Raw genomic sequence first — 20327 nt, forward strand, 5'->3', positions numbered from 1 at the left:
ATATGGCCCACTAAAAATGCCCCAAACTTGACCCGAGGAGTTAGTTTAACCCCTTGGAAGTCCACCCAAAGTTTACCTACGGGTCAACTTTGAGTTGACCCTCCTAATGGCTCACTATCCTAGGTTTACTTAGGACCATCAAGGATAATTGAAAATATAAACATTGGTAAAATAAATTCCTCAAAAAGAGACATGACAATGCCAACTCAACATACAACACATGTGCAAGTGACACTACAAAAAGAATTACACATCACCAGAACACACATGGCAAATGTCTCTTTTAAAAATTATAATTTAAACAAATTTCCAAAATAAACACTCAACCAAGCATAACATTTACAAATTAAAATACATTTACAAATGAGGGGTTGTCTCTCCAAATAGACAACCCCTGGCTTCACAATCGCACATAAGCCTAGGCTTGATTCTTCATATTGTTTCCATGGTCACATGGATAATTTTCCTATGCATCTCAATTACTCATTAGTAATCCCCAAATAACCTCATATAAATTTAACATATAAAAAAGAATACAATTCAATCACTCTGCATACAATTGCCATCATACAAATCAATTTACCATATATCCAATGCAATCCACATAAGGCAATTCACTAAACGATATTATTATAATACTCATAAATTTCAACCATTCATAAGTCATGCATCATATTTCTAACATCATAATAAAGTTCTACAAATCAAATAAGTGTCATACACCATATCAATGTTATCCAATCCTGGAATCATATAAAATTCTATATCCATAATGCATAGAAATGAAGCATCAATATATCAATGTTATCCAATCATAGGATCATAAAAAAATTTACATCCATAATGCATAGAAATGAAGCATCCATAATAGTTCCAACATGAAAATAACTAAAATGCTAGGGTAGGTCGGTGTAGGGCCTCACACCCTCCCCCTCTAGGCATGAGCTTCCTCCTGGAGTTGATCAAAAAGATGGGGGTACTAAGATCTCATATGTGCTGCGTCCTCCCATGATGATGTAACCTCGCCATAGAAATCCCACTAGACCCTAACCTGGTCCAGCTCTCGACCTCAAAGGGCCAATGTCCGGCAAGCCAAAATGCGAATGGGCTCCAAAGCTAGCTGCCCATCCGACTCCACCTGCAAGGCATCCCAATCTGGAATATGAGACTCATCATAAATATACTTCCCCAGAACTGATACATGAAAAACATCGTGGATGCGTGACAGGATAGGTGGCAAAGCTAGGTGATAAGCAATTGGTCCTATCCTCTCAAGGATCTCAAATGGTCCGACAAAGCGAGGTGCGAGCTTAGAACCCTTTCCATAATGGATTGGACTCTTATGCGGTCACACTCTTAGAAAAACTCTATCCCCAACCATGAAGCTCTGGTCTATCCTCTTCGCATCTGCATACTTCTTCTGCCTATCCTGTGCCTCTCTAAGGTGTTGTCTAATCAAAATCACCTACTGCTCCATTTAATGAACCATCTCAGGACCTATGGCCACTCTATCCTCAATATGGTCCCAACTCAAAGGTGTCCTGCAAGGTTTGTCGTACAAAGCCTAAAAAGGTGGCATCCCCAAAGAAGTGTGATGCCCATTATTATAGGAAAACTCTACTAAAGGAAGGTACTCCTCCCATCTCATCTGATGATCCATGACGTACATATAGAGCATATCCTCTAACACTTGGTTAACCCTCTCTATTTGTCCATCCATTTTCGGATGATAGGTTGTGCTGAAATTGAGCTTGGTGCCCATTGCTGCTTGTAACACCTTCCAAAAGGAAGAAGTGAAGAGGGAATCCCTGTTAGAAATAATCTTGCATGGGATACCATGAAGTTTGACAATGTCCCGCAAGAATACTCATGCCACTGCTAGTGTTTTTAAGGTAGTCCGAACTGGTGAGAAGTGGGCCACTTTGGTCAACTTGTCAACTGTCACCAAGATGGCATCATGGCGATGGGATGACATGGAAAGACTAATGATGAAATCCATGGATATAGTATCCCACTTCCACTCTGGTATAGCATGAGATTGGAGCAACCCACCTGGATGGTGGTGCTCCGCCTTGACTCTCTAACACTCAAGACATCTGGCTACTAACTCAGCAATAAGTTGCCGCATACCTGGCCAATGATATAACTATCTCAAATCTGCATGCATCTTCTTAACTCCGGGATGTGCTGCATAAGGAGCTCTATGAGCCTCCATCACAATGAACTCTCGCAATCCCCCGGAAGAAGGTACATAGATGCGCCCTCTATGGTGTAATAGTCCATCAAACTCTAAGGAATAATCAACATACTTCCCCTCCAAGGTCTCTTGTGATTGAATCACCTAACAAACCTCTAAATACCATCCATCCTCTGGCAACTGTTGTAATATATGATCTCTCAAATCAGTACCCATAGATATGGAGTATACCTCATGATGTCTCCTACTCAAGGCATCTGCAACTATGTTTTCTTTCCCCTTGATGTAGTGAACGTCAAAATCATACTCGCATAAAAACTCCATCCATCTCCTCTGATGGGCATTAAGATTAGGTTGGGCGAAGATGTAGTGCAAGCTCTGATGATCTGAATGAAGCTTGAAATGATGACCCAAAAGGAAGTGTATCCACCTCACAAGTGCATGTACTACTGCTGCAAGCTCAAGGTCATGCGTAGGGTAGTTAAGCTCGTGAGTCTTAAGTTTCCTAGACTCATATGCTATAAATCGACCCTCCTGCATAAGGACTGCTCCTAATCCATCCAAGGAAGCATTTGCGCATACCATGAAATCAGTCAAAGGGTTTGGCACAATAAGAATAGGTGCGCTAGTGAGTGCCCTTTTTAGATCTTGAAAGGCCCTCTCACACCTTTCTGTCCACTTGGATTTCTTTCCCTTTCGCTGAAGAGATGTAATGGGATGTGCAACCTTGGAGATCCCCTCAATGAAGCGTCTGTAGTACCCTGCTAGGCCCATGAAAATCTTGACCTCTGTCACACTAGATGGCACTGGCCAATCCATAATAGCTCTGATCTTTGATGGGTCAACTGAGATCCCATCACCGGATATAACATGACCTAAATATCTGACCTCTGACCTGAAGAATGCACACTTTGACAGACTGCCATATAACTGATTTCCCTCAAGCACTGCAATACCCATCTCAAGTGCTCCTCATGCTCCTCCTCATTCTGAGAATATATCAATATGTCATCGAGGAACACAATCACAAACTGGTCAAGGAAAGTGTGGAATACCCCATTCATGAGACTCTAAATATAGCTAGAGCATTCGTAAGACCGAATAGGACCATGGTGAACTCATAGTGGCCATATCTGGTACAAAATACGATCTTGTGGATATCACTCTCCACAATCCTCAACTAATGGTACCCTGACTTCAGATCTATTTTGGAAAACACTTTAGCACCCTAAAGCTGATCAAATAAATCATCGATCCTGGGCAAGGGATAATGGTTCTTGATGGTCACTTTGTTTAACTACCTATAATCCATACATAACTGAAGGGACCCGTCCTTCTTCTTCATGAAGATGACAGGTGCACCCCAAGGGGAGATACTAGGATGAATGTGACCCTTCTCTAAGAGTTCCTCAAGCTACATCTTGAGCTCATTAAGCTCATTTGTGGTCATCCTATAAGGTGCTCTCGAAACCGGCTCGGCTCTTGGTACAAGATCTATGTGGAAATCAATCTCTCTGCTAGGTGGCATACCAGGTAGCTCGGAAGGAAACACATCTGCAAACTCCTCAAGGATGAGATGATCATCTAGGGAAGGCTCCTTCTCATTCTCTTCCTCTCTATCACTGATGGTGATAGCAAAAAACTGACACCCCTTTCGTATGCTCCGCTTAAGCTGCATAGCAGAAATCATACGAAGTGACACAGGCCTTTGAATTCCTGAAATAACTATGGAGGTACCCTAATCATCCACACACTCAATTCTCTTCTGAAACAATCCATCTTGGCTCTATGGGCATATAGCCAATCCATGCCAAGAACAATGCCATAAGATCCTAGAGGTGTGACTCAAAGGTCAACTAAGGTGGTCGTACTCCCAATCTGAAGCTGACAGCCCCTAACCACTGACTCAATAGACACTCTAGCTCCTAAAGCCAACTCCACTTCCCAACTAACACCTTGCCTAGATGCCACTAGCCCGCAATGCTCCACTATCAATGGAGATATAAAATAATCAATAGCTCCAAAATCAAACAAGATAAAAACACTTCTACCTCTAATCATACCTGCGGCCTCTATGATTGTGGCTTGATGCTCTGCCTGGCGGTTGTCAACCGCTATGAAGACTCTATGGGACTTACCCATGTCCCCAATTATAGGCTCTGATCCTGCCATCCTTTGATTACCTGCCATCTGACCCTGTGGACACTCTCTCACCATGTGTCCCATGGCCCCACAAGTGAAGCAAGCACCATGTGTCCGGAACTATGCACCCTATGGTCTAGAGAATCCATGTCCTCCTATCCTGTTCAAACCACTGAAACCACCCGTGGAGGGCTGTTGAGTCCATGCCAGAGGTGTGTAAGTACCCTGTGATCTCTGGTCATGCCTAGGACCCTATGAATTCCATTGCTTGGGCTTAAACCCTTGATGTCCCTATGGAGGCCTCTACCTCTGATTCTACTGTGACTGCTATAGAGGAGGGGGTTTAAAGGACCCCAATGTATTCCTATGGTTACCCTTCTAGTGGGGTTTTTGAAATCCAAAAGACTGCGGTGCAGGGTTTCGGTTCTAAAACCGATCCCTCATGTCCTGAGGCCTACCATGAATCTCCTCTACTATCAAGGCCTTCTCCACGGCAACCCGAAGGCTTCCTGGAGCTGCCATCCTCATCGGTTCTGCTATTCTGATAATCCCCTAATAAAATAGTTGACGAGAAGCTTCTCGTCCTTTAGGTAGTCTACATATGGTAAGAGCTCGAAGAACTTTCTCTCATATTGAGTCACTGAAAGACCCTTCTGCTGAAGGTCATGGAACTCATCGATCCTACACTACCTGAAATGCTCTGACAAGTACCTATCCCTGAATCTCTCTATAAAGATCTCCCATGTGAGGGTGTCTGCAACTAGACCACACTTGTACTCCTCCTGCCTTCACCATGTGGAAGTCGTTCCTCTCAAAAGGTGAACCGCTACTCGTGCCTTTAGATTGCTCTCATAGGGATGCAATGCAAAGCACCTATCCAGACTCAAAATCCAAGCCTTAGCTTCTACCCCATCGGTAGATCCTCCAAAAGATGGTGGCTGAAGGCACAAAATCTCTCTGATCAGATCCCCTGGACCACGACGTGATCTCTCAAAATACACTGGCACTACTACTGGAGGTGGTCTGGGTAGATGAACGGACTCAGGCTCATGCTCAGCTTGACCCTCTAAGGGATTAGGAGGTGGACTCCTACTCCGCTCCCTAACCGCTGATCTATGGCTCCCAAAATTTTGGTTTTCTACCTAAAGATCTACTGCTGGAAGCCTATCCTGAACTATCCCTATCAGGTTCTGAAGAGCAACTAAGAAATCTCAGTTCGGGTCGATCGGTCGTTCAGGAGGAGCCTCTGGGTTCCTTTTTGGAACCGATTCCTCCCTATCAACATCTTCGTGTGCCATGCGTGCACGCCTAGGACCCCTATCGTGCTTGTGAGCTTGTCGCATAGTCGGAGGCATTCTTATGAGAAAATAAAATAAAATAAAATAAATAAATAATTTTGGAGAAAATTTAATCAATTAAATAATTAAAGTGAAACGTAATGGAGAAAGGTTCCTAGTGTTGGAAACCTTGCTCTGATACCAAAATATCATGCCCAAACTTTTGGACAAAAACAAAACAACAATTTTTTTTTTAAACATCCTAATAAAACTAATTATGCTAAATTAAAGATGCAATAATTAAGTCTTGCCTTAACTATAGGTTAACTCAAAATATAAAAGAGTTGATTTACCAAAGTTAATTTAATTAACTTAACCATGCATGCGAAAATAAATGTGGAAATAATTCTCCCAAAAGTGTCATTACTATTTCATTAATTAATAAATTAATTTAAACAAATAATCTTTAACTAATTATCCAAGAGATATTAATAATCTCAAATAACATAAAAAAGCTCTAGGAATAATTAATTCAATGCTAACACTTAGATTATTAAATTTAATAATCAATTGAGCAAATGGAAATAAAGTGACTAAATTCGACTATAGGATGTTAACTAAATCCAATAATTAATGTTGGCCAAATAAATAATTCCCCTATAGGCTAAATGTTTGTCTTTTAGTTGTTTCTTATTAAAAATCCCAAAACGAATTTAAATCAAAACCTTTATATATATATATATATATATAGCATAGAAATAATTAAAAGAAGAAATATATAAATTAAATTATAAGATAGAAATGAACTCATTGACCCTCTTAAAATTAAAAGCAATAAACACAATAAATAAATTCCCATTAACTTTGAGTATAAATGGGGTTACCCTATTCAAATTTTGAATAGGGTTTCCCCCCATTTATATTTACTAAAAAAATATATTTCAAACTAAACTAACCTAATTAAAATTCTATAAAAACTATAACCCATTCTATTTGTTTTTACTAACTCTTAGTTTTACCCTAACCCGAAATCCAGGTTAGGGTTTCATGTTATGTAGGGATCTTGAAGCAATGGCGGAGGGGCGATTTAAACACAGAGGCCGCAGATATTATTTTACACAGGCGCGGGTTTGACAGTGGCCGTGGGGTTGCGCCACTACGGGTCGCGGCCATAGCGGCACCATGGGCACCTCTATGGGTCTCGGCCCACAGGGGGCCTCGAGCTGCCCGAGGGCCTCCCGCGTGCAGCTTCGGCTCCGCGGGACCCTCACGGGTAGGGTTTGCCATATTTTTTAATTTTTTTTAAAATTATATATATATATATGGATATGAGCATAAAATCTATTTCCCTTATTTTTAATAAATACAGTAATATAATAAAATAATGACTGTCAAAATGGCAAATAAAACAACAATAACAATAGTTATCTTTTTTTTTCATTTCTTTAATAGATCTAATGTCTATAAAAATCTATTAAGTATATACTTGGTTTTTAAATTTCAAGGCAATATAAACTAACTAGATTTCCTTTCCAATAGTTTTAAAGTATAAATCATATAAATATGTATACATATATTTGTTCTATTAAAACAAGGCATTTTAATCTATCTATCTTTTTTTCTTTTGGTCTAAAACATACTTTTCTTAAATGCATTAAAGCAAATTGTAGCATATTAGAATATATGTATTTCTTTTCATTTTTAGTGTCATATAGTTAACTTTTGGATTAAATTAATTTATCTAACTTTATTTTCTGCATTTTTTTTAAAAGGAAATAAATAGTAGAAATAAATTAATTATAGTAGCAACTAAATAGCCTAAAACCATTTAATCCAAAGACTACATGATGATGCAATTAATAATATACACATTTAAAAACCTATCTACAATATTTTGCATTTTGAAATAAATAAATAAATAGGAGTAAATGATTATTTTCTTCCACTAACATTTATGCTTTAATATTTCATTTATTTCCATTCATTCTACAATGTGCTAAAAGAAGTAGGAATAACTTTTATTTTCAATAATTAAATACAAGTAAATAATGACTCAAATACTATAGAAACATGCTCCAAATTTTATTCATTTCTTTCTTGCAATATCAAATCTAATAAAAGAATACATTTATTTTCAACATAGTAAACTTTACAAATAGGTGAAAACCCAAAATTGCCTCCCATTTCTACTAAATGAGGGCTTTCAAAATAAATACATTTTTCATTTGCAACTTAAAAAAATAATAATAGTAACAACTCTTAGCTTTTCTTTCCTTCCTTTTTCCAAGCAAACCTGCAATGCAAAGCTTTAAGGTTGTGACCATGGAGGCTCACCTCCCAACCTAGGCTTACTAGAAGCCACCCCCAAGCTTGGAGAACCAAGACCTAGACGGGTTACACACAAGGAATACACAAACAAGCAAGACAAAACTCACAACGAACACATTCTCATCCCAAGGCTTAACATCATCACATATGTGATTTTTATATGGGTGAAGGTGGACTAAGTACCTTGAGGAGAAATTGCAAATAGTAGAACACAAAGCTATTGCAAGGCAACCAAGAACACATCACAAGTTCCAAACTTGTCCCAACCATCCTTATGACCCCCAAAGAATACAAGCCATCAAATCTCCCCTTATGACCCTCAAATACATAAACAATAACTATATATTAAGGGTCACAAAAATCCCTTGAGAACACTCTCTTCGAAAGAGAGCCTCTCACTCTAAGGCTATCAAACAACCCTTCACCCCAAGGCCACTCTACCCTCCCAAGGGTGAGTTTGTCCTTGACTACTCCCAAAACATAAATAAAATGCTCAACTAAAAACAAAGGAAAGATCACACATCTTTCTTCACAATAAAACCACAATGGGAGAAAACAATGAAATACATACAATCTTTCAAAACAAATTTATAGCATACAAAGATAGAGATTAAACCAACCTTAAATCTTCCAAAGGGATGCAAGGGATAGTTTGGAGTAGAGCTGCCCAAATCCACACTTCTTTCTTCTCAAGACTTAGTCAAAATTTCCTATTCTCTCCTTTAAAAAATTCTGCAAATCCCAAGTCTCCAAAATGGAGAGTGGGTGATCAAACTCTTCCCTCCCAAACTATTCCCTATGAAGCCACATCTCCCTCTTTCCAACCCACTTGGGAAGGGTGAAAGATGCTCATTGGTTGGTCTTCCCAAAACCTTATAGACTCCCTAACCAAGGCACCTCAAAAAGGGGAATGGAAATGGGGAAAAGGAATGACACATATCAAGAAGGTTATCTAACCAAGGAAGGCTTTCCTAAAGATGAAATTTTGCTAACTTGGGAAACTCACTTATTGGGGAGGTTAAACAAGTCCTAGGGAGTGGACACATGGCCAAATTTGGCCTTCATCCATAGGTACATCATATGGCCCACTAAAAATGCTCCAAACTTGACCCCAGGAGTTAGTTTAACTCCTTGGAAGTCCACCCAAAGTTTACCTACGGGTCAACTCTGAGTTGACCCTCCTAATGGCTCACTATCCTAGATTTACTTGGGACCATAAAGGATAATTGAAAATATAAACATTGGTAAAATAAATTCCTCAAAAAGAGACATGACAATGCCAACTCAACATACAACACATGTGTCAAGTGACACTACAAAAAGAATTACACATCACCAAATTACACATGGCAAATGTCTCTTTTAAATATTATAATTTAAACAAATTTCCAAAATAAACACTCAACCAAGCATAACATTTACAAATTAAAATACATTTACAAATGAGGGGTTGTCTCTCCAAAGTAATCTCCAAATAACCTCATATAAATTTAACATATAAAAAGGAATACAATTCAATCACTCTACCTACAATTGCCATCATACAAATCAATTTACCATATATCCAATGCAATCCACATAGGAAATTCACTAAATGACATTATGATAATCCTCATAAATTTCAACCATTCATAAGACATGCATCATATTTCTAACATCATAATAAAGTTCTGCAAATCAAATAAATGTCATACACCATATCAATGTTATCCAATCCTGGAATCATATAAATTCTATATCCATAATGCATAGAAATGAAGCATCAATATATCAATGTTATCCAATCATAGGATCATATAAAATTCTACATCCATAATGCATAGAAATGAAGCATCCATAATAGTTCCAACATGAAAATAAATGAAATTCTTGGATGGGTTGGGGTAGGGCCTCACAGGGTGATTGAGACATTGCAGGGGTCATCATTAGATATTGATATGGAGATGGTTAGATATGCTAAGATATGTATTACTACAAGGTCTATATAAAGTTGTAGTACCACAAGAACGCAGGGCAACCACTTTTAGCATGGTGAGATCAAACAAGAGTAGGTCTCACATGGTAGCAAGTGAGGGGGTTGAGGGATCAATGAGGCCCCCACAATAACCATCATCTGTGGATCAAGTATAATAAGGAGAATTTTCCTTTAGATCTCAAGAGTGCAGGTCAACACAGTCAAAGGGTGGATCGTCTTCACAACTCAGAGTGATATGATCATGTAGATATTTTTGTTAGTTATATACCATGACACATTATGCAAGATATATGTGTATGAGATACATTTTAGATTTTTTATATGACTATGTATGACCCTTATTATGCTATGGATGCACATTTTTGTGATGTCGTATTGGTTATGTATTATGTGATCTATTATGTAAGGATGCAATGAAATACACTATGCTTGTGGATGTGTGACCTAATGCTTGTTATGATTATGTAATATAGTGATTAAATTAATGAGATGTACTATTATATCTACAATTATTATATTTATGATGCATTAACATTCTTGTGTATTCAAGGATGCAAATTGAATATGTGATTGTTTTTAGCGTGTCATTATATATGAAGAAAATAGAGGAACAAATTAGTAATAAATGGAGAAAGTTAGATTGGTCTGAGAAAATGGATAGATTAGGGGGGATAGAAAGAATGAACTATAATAAAAGAGATAATGAATAAATAAATGAGAAAGATATGGATAGATATGGAAGATGAGGATTGTGACCTTTCTTTATAAAAGTGCTTATTTTTATCATAAGTAATTTTGGATTTTTGTAAATAGATAGATATACATCAAGGTATGTAAAGACCAAGGTGAAGATGATATCACTTTGCATAGAAAAACATATTATAAGAAAGGAATGGTTTCATCTATCCTGAAACATGAGTGTTTATGGTAGAGGTATAAGTGACAGTAATAGATCATGATGATCCATAGACAAAAAAATATTAGATGAGCTTTAATATGCTTGGGATATAAGAGAATGCTCGACGAACATGAGAACATAGACACCAAGAACATTTACCCTAGAATTTCATGAAAACATCCCACAAGTCCCATCCTCACTCTTCTAATCACATGGATATCCTTGAGTAGCATAGGAACATGACATGAAAAAGATCAAGAAAAGAAAAGACTTACTAACCAAATGAGTCAACAACCATTTAGATCTTATTGTCAAAGATATGTGCTTCAGATAGGCTAAGGATAGATATGTTGATGTTTGGATAGGATGTTGATTATTTGATAGGATGATGATTGATAGGATGTTTGTTCTAAGACTGATATGTCCCTAAAGGCTGATAATGTGATCAATATTTTGGATAGAGTTGATTAGGAAATTAATCGATTTAGGCTATAGGATAATTTGGTAGTTTTGTCAATGAGAAAGATGTTGCAATGGGATGTTTATTTTAGTCTAAAATGTCATTTTCACAACAAAGAGATAATTTATTGTGGATTGTGGAAATGATGATGAGAATGGTGCAAATGTAGATTTATTGCAATAGCCAGATACTTACAATGATTTGTGATATAAAAATGTGTGACCAAGGATAGTATAACATCTCATGTGGTGTAATTCTCAAAGGTCTTATCCACATCACTAGGTCAAGAAGGTGCCCCCAGTTATTAATATAGATTTTTGGTGTTAGGATAAAAGGGCAAGAATACATTTTCTCTGAAAGGATATGATAGGAAGACACTTAAGATCAATAATCATCAGGCCCAATAGGTGCGAAAAAGATTCTATTATGATTTGGAGTGGAATTTTATTATAGAGAAAGTGGAAAGTTTACTGCAGAAGATTGGATAGAATTATGATAGATGGAGAAGCCTAACTTACTATGCATGGCACCTATTTTCCATGATTTCACTATGGTACTTTTCCAAGGTGCCAATGAAGTGGTTCTCACCAGAGGATAAATTACATCTCCTTACTCTTTTTTTTTATGTATTTGTCTTTTTTATTTTGTATTTTTCAATGTGATATTCTAAGCATCAGGTGTATAACTTTTTGAGGGGAATAGTGTTGAGTGTCTCTTGAAGAAATTGTTGGCATTATAATAGACAATGGGAGATTGTTGGCATTTCAATAAGGATATTGAGAAGGTTGTTGATGATTATGGATATAACTGATTAAGGATGATTTACTGTCTTAATATTATTATTTTGTCATTGATGTTAAGATATTGATTTTCTAAATCAGTATGATGTTGCCATATCTTGAGAAGTATGATTTGATGAGTATAAAGATGTCGGTAAAAGACACAGAAAGAAGATGATGAATATGGGGATGAATAAGTTATTCAATGGGCAACTATTACCGAGTTAGACAATGATGAGATCATGATGTTTAGATTGTTTTGATATCATACATATGTTATTGATTGTAAGGTTAATACTATACTATGTTACCGAGCAAAGAACCTAGTCGGTAAACCCTAAGGAACCTAGTCAGTAAACCCTAAGGATTATCGCTATCGGTTAATGAAGGTAGAATGTCTACCGAGTGAAGTTTAGTATTTACCGAGTTGCAACTGAGTAATAACAAAATGCATTAAATGATTAAAAGCATTATTTAATGAAAGAAGCTGATGAGCTGGCTATGATTAAATGATTGGTATGTTGTGAATGAAGTTTGTTAAAGAATCTATGGCAAAAGAAAATCAGCATGAAGATCTACAGCTTAGATTGAACCGCAATACCCTAGCACAAGTTCCAAGAAATGTATGCAAGTTCCAAGGCGGGGTAAAACATTTTTCAGATCAAAGAATACATTGAACCTGGACAAAGTTTGAAGATATGATGGCTATGATTGATCATGGGAAATGTGATCAAGGAGATTAAGTGGTTGGCAATTGTTTATAAATAGGGAACTATTGATAAAAAATGTATGCGGGCAAGTGTATGCACAGGGATGCTACATAGTGATTACCGAGCACAGAAGCTTGAAGAACTGTTTGTATAACAGAGTATAGAGCCCAGCAGATGGACAAGATTAGTTCTATGTCTATATTGTATTGAGCAAATAAGAATCTACTTTAGCATTTTAGATGTGAAGTTGCAGATAGATTTTTATTACTGTTATTTTGTGAAGTGACAGAAAATCTCTTAACCGAGTGGAATTAACAGTCTTATTTGTAAAACCCTCTAGAAAGGTGACATTCTGATTGAGTATTTGAAATCCTTTAACAAGGTCACTTCTAACAAGGTGAAGATCCTAACAGATCTGAGGGAAATCCCTTAACTGGGTCACATCTAGCAATGTGTTTGTAATCTTTAATAGGATTTTCTTTTAACCAAGCATACTCTAGAAGAGTATATTTCTTAGTGGGTCCAAAATCCCACAGTGGTTTTTCCCTATTTGGGTTTCCACGTTAAATCTGGTGTTATGAGGTTTATGATGTTTATATGCTTTTGAGTTTGCATGTTTACCAGTTTTGGTTATATCACTGAAGTATATGTTACCGAGGTTGAATCTGATGTTTTTATGGAAGATTAAGTTTGTATGATTCACCCCCCGCTCTCATCTTATCAGCTTGGCATCTATACTTAACATTAAGTATCAGAACTATCAATTGGTATTAGAGCTTTGGACTCTAGAAGAAAAGTTTAAAGGTACTTGAGGCAAAGATCCAAAGATGTATAAGAGGGATGCACCGAAGCTGAACAAGTCAAGTTTCTCTACATGGTAGAAAAGGATGAAGTTGCACCAATCAGGAGTTGGAGAATATGTTGTATATTATCTGGAGAATGATTTCATTACACCGAGCACCTATCCATTGATAATGGAAGAGATAAAGGCAAAGAAAGAACATATCCAAGCAATGATTGAAATAACATCTGCATTGACTGACTCAGAGTTTAATGATCTGTGGGACAAGCTCATATCTGTATATGGTGGTGATGAACATGTTCAAAGAGAAAAAGTGGATAGTCTAAGAGGGCAACTTGAATCTATGAGGATGAATGAAGGTGAGAACATAACTTAGTACAGTACAAGACTAAAGGAGATTGTCAATCAAATCAAAGGTGCAGGTGGAACTATTGAAGAAAATGATATAACAAGTAAGTTGATAAGAACCCTTCTACTGGCTTATGTAATCCGAGTCTCTGCAATCAATGAATTAAGGTTTGTACCCAATATGCCAGTTCCTTTAGATGCTACTATTGGTAAGCTAAATGCATTAGAGTTAAGTAATTTTGATAACAGTGGGTCTTCGGTAAATAAAGTTGAATCTGCATTTAGTTCTTTTCATCTTGATGAATCTAATAATTACAATGAAAGAAAGTATAAGTACTCTGAAGGAGATCACAATGGAGCAAGTGAAAGATTTCGTAAGAACATGGAGGAAGTACACAAACTGTATGAGGAAAACAGAAAGCAAGAAGAGTTTGAAGCACTATTAGCCAGAAGGTTACCGAGGGGCAAATGTAAGTATAAAGGAAAACTACCTTTGAAATGTTTCAATTGTGATAAGATAGGACATATGGCTTATAACTGTCCTGACAAAGATTCTACTAAAAAGAGAGATTACCGAGATGATAGATAGAAAGATAATCATTATAGAGGACACCGAGACTTCAGAAGAAGAGATAGAAAGTCATGCTTAATAGCCGATGAGGAATCCAATGATGATAAATCAGATGAAACTGATACAGAGGAAGTAGTTTATGTGGCTATCAAAGATGGATCAGATGAAGAAAGGTATGAAGGAAAAGCCCTAATATCTCACATAAATACTAATGATTCTTGGATCATAGATAGTGGATGCTCACATCACATGACTGGCGATAAACACAAGTTTGTTATGTTAGAAGATTATGATGGAGGCTATGTAAGATTTGGTAATGATGCACCATGTCTGGTAAGAGGTAAAGGATCTACAACACTTCTTGACAATGCAAGATGCAATGATGTTTATTGGGTTGAAGGTTTGAAATACAATTTGTTGAGTGTAGCACAACTAAACAATACAGGATACCAAATAGAATTTCAGAAAGGAATTGTCAAAGTTCATGACAAGAATGGAAAGTTAGCTGCTACCGAGACACAAATAAAAGGTAACACATTTCACCTTGACTCAACTTGGAATAAGTGTCTATATGCAAAGATAGATGATACCTAGTTATGGCATAAAAGGTTTTCTCATGTAAATTTTGATAATCTGATCAAAATAAGTAAGAAGCACCAAGTAAGAGGTCTATCGAGTTTGGAAAAACTTGAGAATGCTATGTGTCGAGGATGTCAGATGGGTAAGATGACAAGATCAAGCTTTACAAGTAAGTCTTACACTTCTAAGGGAATTTTAGATCTTGTGCACACCGATCTTTGTGGTCCTATGAAAGTTCAAAGTTATTATGGTGATAAATATTTCATATTATTTGTGGATGATTACTCAAGGATGATGTCAGTTATGTTTTTAAAAGAAAAATCAGAAGCTTTTCAAATGTTTAAATGTTACAAGGCAAGAGTTGAAAATGAAACAGGAAGACAACTGAAATGTCTTAGATCATATAGAGGAGGAGAGTTCACATCTGATGAGTTCAACTTATTCTGCAATGATCATGATATTAAAAGACAAGTCTCTGCACCAAGAACTCTACATCAAAATGGAATAGCTGAGAGAAGAAATAGATCTATTATGGATTGTGCCAGAACCCTGATGATTGAAAAGAAAGTGCCACAAACATTTTGGAGAGAAGCAATAAGCGCAACAGTTTACACCTTGAACTGAGTACAACTGAAGAAAGGAACTATGAAAACACCATATGAAATCTGGTATGACAAGAAACCTAATGTAAGTTATTTCAAAATCTTTGGAAGTAGATGCTATGTACACAAAGATGATAGAAATGGCAAGTTTGATCAAAAAAGTGAAGAAGGAACATTTCTTGGTTATTCTTCTAGAAGCAAAGCATTTAAATGTCTGATCAAATCATCTAACAAAATAGTAGAAAGTGCAAATGTGAAAATTGATGAATTTGCAGAAAGAAATGATGAAGGAAATTCCAAGGAACCAGAAACTACCCTTTAAGTGTGGCAAGTTAGTATGCACTAGATGTTGGAAACAACAATGCAGGAAAACTAAGATGGGGGGGTGAATCAATTTTCACCAAACTTAAAAAAATTAGCTTCAAATTCAGATCAGATCAAGAACAAAAATAACAAAGATAAACACCACATCAACAACACACAAATTTTTGATGTGGAAAACTCGGTCAAGGGAAAAACCACGGTGGGATCCTACCCACAATATAATGATACTCTGGAAGTAGTATGTGTAAATATTACAATGGGTAATGCACATGCATTCAGGCACACTGCCTAGAGCTCACTACTCAGAAACAACAAAGAGCTCCAACTCTAGGAAGGCTCACTGCCTTACAAAGATCAAACAACAATCTGCATTACATGAACTAAAATAATAACATCTCCAAATGCGTGATCATAGTTTTGGTTAAGCACATATACTCAAACTCTTCTCTTCACACTTCTACACACTCTTTCACACTTCTTCACTTTTCTCCTCTGCTACTAAAAGCTCAAAACAATATTTACACACGTAGATTCACCTCTCTCAAATGAATATTACATGTATTTATACAATTTATCAACCTTAACCTCAAGGTCGGCTCAACACATAAGACCTAATTACAAAATTGCATCACACAATACATAACTCAATATGCAGGCCATTACAATGTTGGAAATGACATAACATGGACCCAAATCAAAACCTCGAACACGCAACACCACCGAATATCTCACCAAGATCATCCGCAACATGCAACAACCATCGGGTCAACCAGAAAGTCGTATAACACAAAGAATACCACTGGACTAATAAAATATTCAATAACACACACCACAATCAACATGGACCACCAAAATGCATAGAACATGATCGAAGAATATCAACAAGCAACGTGAATTCCACCGCAACAACTTGGATAACTAGAATCATCATCATTTCATCATCGGAGCTCAAGAACACCAACAACAAACTGAAAGACATGCTTGTGAAGTTCCAAATCATGAACCATCTAAACTAAGGATATACATGAATGTCCCAAACACTCTCCAAAATCTTCACAACATAGAGAATCAATTCTGGAGAAACACAAACCTGAAATCACAATTCTGCAATATAGAATCAACAAAAAAAACAATCATCACACTAGATCACACGACTCAATAAAATCACCTTCTGAAAAACTCAAACTCATACTAAATCAACTAGAGAGAAGTATCTCAAAACCCATTAATCCACATTAGCACATCTGCAACCAAACCAACTCTCTGCAACACCAAAGCACAAGAAACACAGGAATATGTTGACATCAATGACAACAACATATTTTAACAACTCTAATATCTAAAAATATCCCCCTTTGGCATTGATGAAGACATATGAATGTGAAAAAAAAGAAATGCAAAGAAAGAAATCAACTCCAACAATCTCCCCCTGAGATCATGCACACATAGCTCTCTACCTCATATAGATAAGGCATTTTTTCACATGCATCTCTCTCCCTTTGATAGCAATTCCAAAGAGACATACAAATAATTATTTTTTCCCCTTAGAACAAACTCATAAATCTGAACAACTAAATCACACACTAACTACTCCCCCTGAGTAGCAACACCCACTCATCAATCCAGATAATAGGATGAGACTATGAAGTCCACTGGATGATGCAACTGAATGCATATATTTCACAACAAGAGGGGAAATCACCCCTAATGTCTCTCTTATATATGCAAATATATCTATAGGCAAAGGCTTTGTGAAGATATCTGCAATTTTTTCCTTTGTAGATGTAGTGTCCACCCTTGACTTGACTTGTTTTAATTAGAGTTGACTTTTATTTCATGCTTGATGGACTTATCTAGACTATTTTATGATGATTTGGATGATGGTTATTCATTTGTTTCAGTTACTCATATTGATGCTAGACCTTATTGGAAATCTGTTATTTTGATGACTTCTATGTTGATGACACTATGATTTGTATTGATCATGGATTTGATGATAATATGATTTCACTAACTCTATTTCATGATTATATATGATGATATGTTTATGAGATGTGTTTGATTATTGTATGATTGTCTTCGTGAGAGGGATGATGTCATATCACTCATTACGAGTGAGGTGTGCTGGCATGATTCCCTATCACTTGTCCATTATGAGATAAATGCATATGTTGTATCGTTGCTTTGTGGTTGCAGGATTTGCAGGTACTAGACATCGACTCCACTCGGCTTCACAGGTCTGAGCATGTCTTTAATCTCAATGGTTTATGTGGTTAGGAGATGACATGAGTTCCCTACACATACTCTAGGTCTAAGTTGTTCACTTTGAGTCGTCAAATGTCTTGGCATAATTCACTATGTCAGTTAATAAGCTTGGTTTTCTTGGTGTTGTATGTTAGTAATTATGGATTTATTTAATTATATGGTTAATTGTTTTTAGAGTAATTATTTGGTCTTTGATGCGTGATCCTATAGTTAATAATGTTTAATTTAATATATTTAATTTATTGGCTTTCAAGTATTTAATTATTTAATTATTTAATATTTAATGTTTATGATTATTTAATATTTATTTAATATTTGTTGTCTAATATTTATTAAGATTGATCTTTATTTATTTATTTATTTTTTCATATGCTTTAATATTTATTTGGTATTTAATATTTTATTTGGTTCTTTAATTTTTTTATGAGCCTTTGGTCATTTATTATTAATTCCCCCATTTGATTATAGCTTATTTTTTATTTATATAGTTTGACTTTTATTTAAGTGGGACGTATAAACACATATGAATAAAACAATAAAATTCCCACTTAGATTGTATAAACATGATTCATATTTATTCTACCTACCCTTTACTCTCATTGGCTAAATTTGAAATGGGAGAATAAAAATATAGTATAAGGTGGGTTGGTAAAATAAACTCTAAAATTGAATATTCTGATTGGTCCTTGGGGAGGCTAGGGTTTTGGTTTATTGCATGCTTTTTATTTTCATCATCGAGAGGTTTTTCGGGTTGGCTTCTTCGTGGAAATTTCTTTTTTGCAAGTTTTCTTGTCTCTTGGGTTTGGATTTTGTTGGATCTTGGTTGATTGGCTTTTGGATTGGATTGGGAGCTCTTGTTTAGCTTCATTCCATAACACGGGTTGCACGTTGGAGCTTCTTCTTTTTTACGTTTCAGCATTTTTGGTTTTCTGCATTTGTTTGCTCTGTGTTTGCATATTGTCTTCTAGGAGTTGGGTTGAATAAATTCTATATTCCATAGTTTAATATGGTTGGGAGAATAAATATTTGGTTTGATATGGTTTGGTTGAAATATTTTGTTTTTTGTATTTGTCGTCCACAACTCTATGATTTATCTTCTCTCTCTAAATTCCCTCTAGATGAGTCTTTTGTTTGGATTAAGAATGTGTTTGAGAGTCTCTTTGGAGTGTGAAGGAGCCAGTGATTGTTGTTTTCATTGGTATTAAGTTTTCTAAGAGTTTTGGAGTTGTTTTTTTGTTATTATTGTGAGTGCAAACCTTATCATAACTAGGTCTATTTGCTGAACTGATTTATTGTGTTTATGCCCATTTGTTCTTATGCTCTCGGCCACCCTATTCCTATTTGTTTCAAAGAATTTTGTTTAGACTTTGATTTTATTTTCATGGTGCAAGTTTTCTGAGTTTTTTCGTCTCTCTGAGTATTTGCGCTGGAAGTGTATATGCGTTATTCCTTGTTGTAAATGCGCTATATGTTAATGTGAATGAGTTGTTCTGTGTTGTGTATGCGCTACCAAATCTTGTGAATGTGTGGTTAGGTTTTGTGAATGCATTATTTAGACATGTAAATGTACTATCACTTAGGGTATATGTCTTGCACTGCACAGTGTATGCGCTGAACTGCCTAGTTTTGATGTTTTGTTATGTTTTTCTCATTCTATGATATTTTTCTGATCTGATTTTTGTACTAGTGGCTTGATTGAGGTCTATTGATATTTTCCAAATTTGTCCTTGATCAGATTTGATGCTTTCTTATGGTTTTTATGCTTATTTGTCTTCCTACATATTATGGATGTATTTGCACTCTCTCCATGTTGATAAGTCATGGTTGATGAGATGATTATGTTGCTATTTTGGACCAGCAAGTGAGTTGGCTTTCCTATGGTATTATTTTCATATTGGTGGAAGATTTGATGGCTTTATTAGGCCTCTTGTATTGGTTGGCCAAGAGGCTCATTTTGTGATACTTGTTGTGTTGTAGCCATGTGTATATTGTAAGGGTTACGTATGGTTGTATTTAGCTACATTTAAATGTATGTTTTCATATTTCCATTAGAGCCTCTTGTGATTTATT

The sequence above is a fragment of the Cryptomeria japonica genome, chromosome 6 (assembly GCF_030272615.1).
Source record: "Cryptomeria japonica chromosome 6, Sugi_1.0, whole genome shotgun sequence".
Lineage (NCBI taxonomy): Eukaryota > Viridiplantae > Streptophyta > Pinopsida > Cupressales > Cupressaceae > Cryptomeria > Cryptomeria japonica.